A 10,167-nucleotide genomic window follows, 5' to 3' on the forward strand; every position below is an offset into this window, starting at 1 on the left:
TTTACATGTCTGATACTGCTGCTGGGTAATCCACAGCATCGGGATCATCTGACTGGGGATGAGGATTCTACTACTCCGCTAATCGGAGTGTGCGGAGGAAATGCTTCGGTGACAAGTCCAAGAAAGGAGGGAACTTACCCTTTAGGAAGCATTGCCTTGCATCCTTCCCAATAGCTATAGGGGCCATACAAATCTGAAATCAGGGACTCCTTAGGGCTCAGCAGTGTATCTGTTTGTTTATGAATCTATCGGAAAAGTTTTTTAATTTTGGATATCCTGCTGGTAACAGCACTTTTGTTGTAGATTCACATATGTTTACCCGCTGCTCAAGATAGACTCCCGATCTCCAAGTACAGCTCCTTCTGTAGGTGCTAGCCCGGCTCGTGTGCTGCATAGATGAGAACAAAGGACTCCAGACAATCCACTTTATTGAACCAAGATAAAACCAATACAGACAGTGGAAATACAGTGGGGGACTGGTAGGTAAACGCGTTTCACGATGAAGACAGCGCTTAATGAATAAGCGCTGTCTTTAGCGTGAAACGCGTTTACCTGCCAGTCCCCCACTGTATTGGGGTTTCAATCTTTGTTCAATAAACGCGTTTCACACTAAAGACAGCACTTATTCATTAGGCGCTGTCTTTAGCGTGAAATGCGTTTTAGCTGCCAGTCCCCCACTGTATTGGTTTTAATCTTTGTTCAATAGTGGGAATACAGTGGGGGGACTGGCAGGTAACCGCGTTTCACGCTAAAGACAGAGCTTATTCATTAAGCATTGTCTATCGTGAAACGCGGTTACCTGCCAGTCCCCCAGTGTAATTCCACGATTGAACAAAGATTAAAACCAATACAGTGGGGGACTGGCAGCTAAAACGCATTTCACGCTAAAGACAGCGCCTAATGAATAAGCACTGTCTTTAGTGTGAAACGCGTTTATTGAACAAAGATTGAAACCCCAATACAGTGGGGACTGGCAGGTAAACGCGTTTCACGCTAAAGACAGTGCCTAATGAATAAGCGCTGTCTTTAGCGTGAAATGCGTTTACCTGCCAGTCCCCACTGTATTGGTTTCAATCTTTGTTCAATAAACGTGTTTCACACTAAAGATATCTCTTATTTATTAGGCTCTGTCTTTAGCGTGAAATGCATTTTACCTGCCAGTCCCCACTGTATTGGTTTTAATCTTTGTTCAATAGTGGAATTACACTGGGGGACTGGCAGGTAAAACGCGTTTCACGATAGACAGAGCCTAATGAATAAGCGCTGTCTTTAGCGTGAAACGCGTTTTACCTGCCAGTCCCCCAGGGTAATTCCACTATTGAACAAAGATTAAAACCAATACAGTGGTGGACTGGCAGGTAAACGCGTTTCATGCTAAAGACAGCGCTTATTCATTAGGCTCTGTCTATCGTGAAACGCGTTTTACCTGCTTGTCCCCCACTGTATTTCCACTGCCTGTATTGGTTTTCTCTTGGTTAAATAAAGTGGATTGTTTGGAGTGCAGCCAATCGGACGTCCTTTTTGTTCTCACTTCTGTTTTGTAGATTGACGAGCCAAAATCACCGCCTTGAAATTGGCAACAATATTGTTAGCCTGCTGTGTGTGCCTTGTGCTGCCTATCTGATGGACCTGATAAATGGGCAGCTAAAGAAATATGCACAGCATGCTGACACTAATTGCAAGGCACTGACTGAGTCAAGCCAGAGATGATGCGATATTGTTTTCTGCAGCCACAGGTTGCAAGTTGATGGGGAAATCCCTCCTGCAGAGCTATTGTGTTATGCTGGCAGGGAGCCTTGCCGGCCGGCAGAACACGATTATTACTGCTAGCAACTATAGCCGCCGGCAGTGATCATATCTAAAACATTCAAAAGGCTGTTTTTTCTGAAGTCCATCATAGATGGATCGAATCTCAGCCAGTTCAGCAAAGACCGGCTGAAAATCAGTCCATCTATGGCTAACCTTAGAATTGTCCTGCAACAGGAGGCGCTATTACCAGAAGGGACTCCCGGGTAAAAATGTCAGTTGCAAAATTTGCATATGAAAAGTGTATACAGAGTGAAGCATAAATGTCAAACCTACAGAAAAATACATTTAGACTTTTAAAAGTAGTGGTTCTCCAAAACGTATACCATCTGAATTGTAAAGGAGACCTCTCATGATTGAAAGGTGGAGGTTGCAGCTGTTATTCTCTGCTGACTCTGAACAAGCATTCCGCAAGTAAAGTCAGAACTCCTAATTGGCATGCTTGCTCCTCCGTGAAGTCATTGGAACAACTTGGCAGCCAGGAGGCTAGCATTTTAGGCAAGGTCAACAATGACCACCTCTGTATTGTTCCTATGACAGGTTGTTCTTTTACGTACACGATTGTCATATTCATTTTCTGACAGCAGATGGTGACATTGCACTCAGTATTGGAACATCACCAGCCATTGCTTGGAAAAGGCCCCTTCCCTCTAGAAATCTGGTATTAATCCGTTTGTTGCATGTTATGAAACTTTCTGTAATATTTTGCCAGCATTGTCTGTTAACAAGGCTTCCTCTTTCTATTCCCTGGCTGAGTCTGGCCAATTGGAAGACGGTAGCTGTAAAAAAAAAATGGCCACATTTGGTAATGGAAAATTTCATAACTTTGCATCAGACTTAAGATTTGTCAAGAGACAGAACCTCATTTCACCATTTAACCATTGTATTCATTATTATGTGTTTTTATTTATGGTTGCCCTGCATTTAGTTGCCTGTTCCAGTGAGGTCTTCTTTGCCTTGGCTTCACCACTTAAAGTGGACCTGAATTCAAAGTGTAGATGTTTTATTTCATAGGAAACCTCTAGAGATATAATATTTTGTGCCTAAGCAGTATATGGAATATATAGCTTTATATAATCTCTCCTTTTAAAAATAGCAGTGCACCTCCTGTGCCTTATATCTGTAGTGTGAGATCATCCGAGGCACTGCAGCTCTGACTGCTTGTCTAAACACATTTTGGTGGGAGGTTTGTTGATGCCATTACTGTGCTGCTCACTTTTTCTTTTTTCTTTTTTTTTTTTTTTCCTCCCCTTGCTGGAGAGGAAGCTGTAACTGAGAAGTTGCAGTGCAAGGATCTCCCTGCTTCTGAGTCTTTCTGTTGATCTGTGCTTCTCCACTGTTTCTGCTGATTCTCAATGATTCCTCCACCAGTTATCAGATGTCCAGTCATAGGGCGGCCAGCTCTAATAAAGCCCTGATCCTCTACCATGATGGCTGCCTCGACACAGTGCAAACCATGGCAAGGTACATCAGTAAAATGGAAAATATTAGTTGCAGTGAACCTACTGGCAATACCGCTGATTGGTTATTTGTCCCACGTCTGACTTTTATGGGCACAGTGCCTTTTTATACAGATTTTCTTTAGGACACTGACTTGGAACCAGTACATTGGTCAGAGGTTCTGACTTCATTGGCTGCATACTTTTTCCTGGCCATTGACTTTCTAAGTAGTAGAAGAAAAGATAAGACTTGCAGCCCTGGAACTTGCCCCTCTGAAAACAAGTCAGCAGTGGACCTTCCATATTTCTGTTCTAGTCATAGAACATGTGGTTTGTTATTTTTTGTTTTTTTTAGATTTTGCAGGTAATTCTTACAGAAGATTAAAAAACTAATTAAACTTTCTATATTATTACTGTAATGCAATTGGAAGTGTAAGGTCTACTGATTGGTGCACTGGGGGGGGGGGGGGGGTCAAGCTGTAGACTGGGACCGCTGTGCTTTGTTGGGCACAGGTTTGGCTTTCTAGCTTGCTGCTAGCAAAGGCTATTTTAACCCTTGCTGCAGAAAATATTTGTAATAAAAGAAACAAAAGTCTGTATTGGGGTTATTCAGACCGACTGCAATATGGTAGTGATATAGAACAAGTCAATTGAGCTTTTAATGCTGAGCCTTTTTTTTTTTTTTTTTTTATATTAAACCCTACTTGCACAATGGGTGATAAATGGCCCCTTGTGTTCTGGTGAGACACCAGCAGTCTGAAATATCTACTGCTTCTTTATAGCCATCCAGATCTTCTCATTGGAAGATCCAGCCCTGCCCTCCCTCCTAACAGAAGGATTTTTCACTCCTCGTATTTCATTTTTATCATATAGAAGGGAGTGTGATCCGCTTAGGACAACCTTAATGGTTGGGCTGAGCTCAGAACCCCTTTAGAAATGGTCACCAGAGTCCCTGGACCCTGACTAATTCAAGGTGGTCCTGAATGATGATTACCATCTAGAGCAGTGGTTCTCAACCTTCCTAATGCCGTGACCCTTTAATACAGTTCCTCATGTTGTGGTGACCCCCAACCATAAAATTATTTACCCAGTAATTATAATTCATGAGTATTGTTTTACCTCCAATACTGCTGCTTTCAACACAGTAGCTGCTTTCAACACAGTAGCTGCTTTCAACACAGTAGCTGCTCTTTACACATTGGAAATATGTGTTTTCTGATGGTCTTAGGGGACCCCTGTGAAAGTGTCATTCGACCCCCAGGTTGAGAACCACTGATCTAGAGTAAAAAAAAAAAACCTGGTTTTGGATGGACAAACCCTTTAAGACCTGGGCAACTCGAGCACTTAAATCTCCTATCAACTTTTTTTTTTTTTTTCTGTTTTTTATTCAGGTACACCAATATTTTAGAGCTCTAACCTTCCTTACCCACTGGGATTGGCCTGTAGTCGATCAATTTGGATTGGTTGATGTGAACAATCTGAGTTTTTGCTCTGCGCTGGTTACCCTGTGAAAAATTTAAACTTGATTGGCTTTTGTGGACAACCTAATTCACTACAATTGTGTCTGAAAAAGTATTTTAAGCCAACACAAAGAGGAGTTGATTTACTAAAACTGGAAAGTGCAAAATCTGGTGCAGCTGTGCATGGTAACCAATCGGCTTCCAGGTTTCATTGTCAACACTTAAGCACTGGTTCACACTGATGCGGTGCGGAATTCGCAGCGTTTTCAGTGCAAATTCCACGCTGCATCAGAATCGCACCCCAATTCATGCGAACCGCTGCGGGTGTGTATGTTCAGTTAACACCCTGAAATCAGACCGCAAAACGCAGTGCGATGTGCAGAATCGGATCTCATAGGTTTGAATATCCATGTGATCTGATTCTAGTGCGGACCAAAGAAAGGGTCCTGCACCTTTTTGGTGTGGTGCGATTAGAGCCATACAAAATGTACGGCTCCAATCTCACTGCACACAATTTGCATGTGATTTGCACAGAAATGCAGTGTGGTTCCTGTGTGAATCACATGTGGTGTACTGAACCACATATATGTGGACCCGGGCTAATTGCAGTTAGAAGCTGATTGGTGCAGCTGTGCATAGTAACAAATTTGGCTTCTCACTTCAGCTTGTTTAATTACGCTTTGACAATACAACCTGGAAGCTGATTGGTTTCTATGCAGAGCTGCAGCAGATTTTGCACTCTACAGTTTTAGTAAATCCCCCCACCCCCATGGCTTCCTTCCTGGTCAGTAAAGCAATCCTTTGCATGGTTCAGCTCTGTGTTGCAGGGGGGCAAGGAGGTCATGCACGTGTTTTTTTTTTTTTTTTTTTTTTTTTTTTTTTTTTTTTTTTTTTTTACCATTGTGCAGCAGAGTATACTCAATGGTGCATTGGGCTGTACTGTACAATATGTTGTTGGGATGCTGTTCAGTGATCTACCCCAAATCTAGGAGCAGCTGCTTCCCAGTGTCAGCATCTGCTCACCTGGTCCCACCTCCTCGGCTGCTCACCTGGTCCCACCTCCTCGGCTGCTCACCTGGTCCCACCTCCTCGGCTGCTCACCTGGTCCCACCTCCTCGGCTGCTCACCTGGTCCCACCTCCTCGGCTGCTCACCTGGTCCCACCTCCTCGGCTGCTCACCTGGTCCCACCTCCTCGGCTGCTCACCTGGTCCCACCTCCTCGGCTGCTCACCTGGTCCCACCTCCTCGGCTGCTCACCTGGTCCCACCTCCTCGGCTGCTCACCTGGTCCCACCTCCTCAGCTGCACTATTGGTTAATGATGCCTTCCATCACAGCTATATGAAGAGCACTTCGTTATTACAGCACTATTTCTTTTTTTTTTTTTTTTTTTTTTTTTTCTTTGTCCTGTATCTGTATGTTTGGTTTAGTATGAGATGTTTCCTTATCCTGTGACATGTCGTTCTCCTCTCCCTGATGGAAAGACTGTATTTGAACACAGACTACCTATGCCTTTATGTTGCAGCGAATGTGAGATCTATAAGGGCTATCTCTTGCTTTAGGTGCCTTTTTTGTAAGTAAATCAAATAAAATAAAGTTGTTTGGGGAAAAATAAAGCTTGTGGTCCGTGTCTTGGACTTTTTAAAGCTGAAGTTTATTCTGCTTATATTTGGCCTTCCCTGGTTCCTCTCCTCAACATACGAATTACATTTTTAAAGGATAAGTTCACCTTTTGGAACATGTTAAATATGCCATCCATTGTTGGGGTAGAACATGTAACCTGTCCTAGCATCTGCAGCCTCTCTCCATTATTATTTATTATACAAGATTTATATAGCAGCAAAAATTTGCTTTACAACATAAAGGGAGACAATACAGAAACGATACAAGAGTTGTGAGGGCCCTGTAAGAGCTTACAATCTAATAGGGTGGAGCAAGTGGTACAAAAGGTTATCACTGGGGGGGGGGATGAGCTGATGGAAGTGATAAAAGTTCTGTTAGTTGGAGGTGTGATAGGCTTCCCTAAAGAGATTAGTGTTTGGGGATTCTCTAATGGCAGCCAGATGAATAAATAGCTGGACAGCCTGAGGTAGAGAGTTCCAGAGGATGGGAGAGGCTCTGCGGAAGTCCTGGAGATGAATATAAGAGAAAGAGATGAGAGCTTTGGAGCAGAAGGGTTTGGGGGTGGGTGGGTAAATGTGTCAGGAGCGCACTCTCAGCATGTGCTTGTTTACATTGGGTATGCAAATATGCGGTTTCTCGACTTTAAGGCCCAGCCGCTGAGAGGCCGCATATATGCGTATCATTGGCACCGACGAGTCAAAGTGATTCTCAACCGTGAAATACGAACAAAGCATATCTCTCTATAGTGTGTACTTGTCTCAAACCAGAGCACTAAATGTCATTTCTGACCAATTTTGCTGACACCAAAAGAAAAAAGGTGATGGGAGGAGCTCCAGCACATAGCTTTGGCTGTGTTTCTGTGTCGAAGGGGGGGGGTGTCCTGTCCCTCCAATGAGCTCTCAGCACTGAGCTATGCAGTGTGTAATTTCAGCCCCCCCCCCCCTCTGGTTTTTGAAACCTCAGACAAGTTGCATAAATTCTAGAGAAGACTGCAGATAAACAGGTACAACTTATGTATGAGGATTTTTTTCATCTCTGTGTATTACCTGGGGCCAGTCACTTCATTAGCTATATGTAAAGGTTTACAGCCACTTTACACATGATCCTGTACTGGTTTCCCAGTTCTTGGTACCACTCATGGACTCTGCCTAGATGTTGGCAACATCCAACATAAACGTAAAGTGGTGAGGCTGAAGGAGGGAGTGAGCCCAGTTGCTGGTGTTCCCCTAGTGGTGGCGTCTGTAGACATTGGATTGTCTGGCTCTCAGCTCTGTCTGTGTGTCTGCTCCTGCAGTGCAGTCCGGTGAATCTGTGGGACCTCACCGCTCTAGTTCTATGTATTCCTCCTCAGCCCCAGTTGCTCCCAGGGATTCTACACTAGCTGAGGGGCTTGGATCATCACCAAGAGAGCGATCAAACAGAATAAACAACAATACAATATCCAAACTATAGAGGACTCTCCTTATTGGATGAATGGGAGATATTTCCTTTCCCTTCCTGCCGGGACAGGAAATGATGTCAAATCTCTCCTAATTTAGGGTCTCACTTTTTGCTAATGTTATAAATTGCCACACGATGGAAGGATATCCTCCAAATCTTTCCATGACATGAATTTCAAGTCTGAGATGATTCAGAAAGTTTACAAAGATGCTGCAATTAGTTTTCTTTTCAGAGGGATAATCTCTCTACAAACATCTCTGCGGCAGATTTGCCCAGTTTCACACAGAATTTCACGTTTGTTCTAACTTGCTGTCCATGATAAAATAGCAGACGTGGTAACGGACGTGGTCAGAATAGCACCAGTTGCACAGCTCCCGATGTACTCGGGATGATGTCTTTTGGCACACTGACTTATAAAGGTTGGTGCTCCCTGTGACTGTGCGTGCAGCCTTGTGCTGCCATCTGTTGGCTTGTTCCAAAACTAATCTCGAAACTTTTTGATACCACCTCATTTAACCCTTAACCCATCAACTAAACATTGAAGTCTTCATACCCTTATCTTTAACCCCTCGCCTACCGGGCACTTTCACCCCCTTCCTGTCCAGGCCAATTTGCAGCTTTCAGCGCTGTCGCACATTGACAATTGTGCGGTCATGCAGCATTGTACCCATATGAAATGTTTATCATTTTTTTTTTCACACACAGCTTTCTTTTGGTGGTATTTAATCGCCGCTGGGTGTGTGTTGTGTGTTTTTTTTTTTTTTGTGTTATAAACAAAAAAAAAGCAAAAAATTTGGAAACAAAGTTTTTTTGTTTTTTTTTCCATTATAAAATTTTGCAAACAGTAATTTTTCTCCTTCACTGATGTGTGTTGATGAGGCTGCACTGATGGGCACTGATAGGCAGCAATAATGAAGCAGCACTGATATGCAACAATGATTGGCACTGGGTAGCACTGGTGGGTGGCACTGCTGGGCACTGATCATCAGTGCTGATCCGTTCTGACAATTGCTGGTTATCTGCCATACTTTCCTCACACTGCCAGGGTGTGGAAAGTGCAGCCGATAACCGGCAACTGCATTTACCCGGTGATCTGCTGTGCCATTGGACACGGCTGATCACGTGGTAAAAGGCCACTGCGATTGGCCTTTTTACCACATCACATGATCAGCTGTGTCCGTAGGCCACACCGATCACAGAGATCGCTAGGTGTGTGCGGGAGGACGTGTTCTGGGAGAATGTCATATGACGCTTTCCCAGAACTGGATAACCGCGCTGTAGGCGTCATTTGGTTATAGCGCGGTTGGCGTGTGGTTAACCATTTGACCTCCAGAAGGTTTTGCCTCCTTCACGACCAGGGCATTTTTTGCTATTTGACACTGCGCTATTTTAACTGGTAATTGTGCAATCATGCATCTCTACAAAATGAAATTTGTTTTTTTTTGTTTTGTGTTTTTTTTTTTTTTCCAATTTTTTTATTAGGTTTTAGTACAAAGAAAGTAAGCTTACATTGTGTACTGTAAGTATATGTCATTTTTTATTAAACACAAATAGAGCTTTCTTTTGGTGGTATTTGATCACCAGTGGGGTTTTGTTTTTTTTTTTAATTTTTTTATTATATAAACGAAAACATTTTGGGGAAAAAAAAAAATCATTTTCTGTTCTAAAAAAATATCCAATTAAATAAAATGTCTTTGTAAATGTTTAGGTCAAAGTGTATTCTGATACATTTTTTTTTTTTTGGTTAAAGAAAAAAAAAATCCCAATAAGTATATATTGATTGGTTTGTGTGAAAGTTATAGCGCCCACAAATTATGGTGTATGCACTGGAATTTACGCAGCTTTGATGTTTGGGTAAACGGGATTCTGTGTTGTTATTGGACACAGCTGATCAGCAGGTTTCAGCCATAAATCATTGAAACCTGCTGTCTAATCGCAGCACCTGTCAGTAGGGGGCACACCCCTGCACACCAGAACCCGGAAGAAAGCAGGCAATGTATTTTTTACATTAGCTGAACTGCCTCCAGCTTGCAGCACATTTACTGTGAGGGGGTGGCAAGTGGTTAACCCAGTACTAACAATTACCCATCCCTCCCACTACCCTTAACCTTGAATTTTAACCCCCTGATCATAACCTAACTGTGTCTTAATACTCCAACTTTTTTTTTTGTGTTAAACAACAAATTACAAGTGCAAATTGCAATCATTACAATAATCGAAGACCATATATAATCAAAGAATTAACAGGAGCATAAAGTAGGCTCAATATAAGAAAAAAAGCGTACAATAGAAATGCAGGCCATTATCCCCGACGTGATATATCCCCAAACCATAAAACATCAATCCACATACAGAAAATCTCCTAGTAAGGACAAAATAATATCTGAGTATCAAACCTCAT

At 42.8% G+C, this 10,167-nt stretch overlaps 1 long non-coding RNA gene across 1 annotated transcript; it reads left to right on the forward strand.

The window, feature by feature from the left end:
• The first annotated feature begins 991 nt into the window (after nt 1-991).
• On the forward strand, nt 992-6,319 carry LOC149459141 (uncharacterized). Its single transcript, XR_016313340.1, has 2 exons — nt 992-1,221; nt 1,359-6,319. It is a non-coding gene; the product is annotated as an uncharacterized LOC149459141 (long non-coding RNA).
• Nucleotides 6,320-10,167: the final 3,848 nt, after the last annotated feature.

The sequence above is a fragment of the Staurois parvus genome, unplaced genomic scaffold, assembly GCF_062004578.1.
Source record: "Staurois parvus isolate SC_StPar_1 unplaced genomic scaffold, SC_StPar_1.0 ptg000272l, whole genome shotgun sequence".
NCBI classification, from domain to species: Eukaryota; Metazoa; Chordata; class Amphibia; order Anura; family Ranidae; genus Staurois; species Staurois parvus.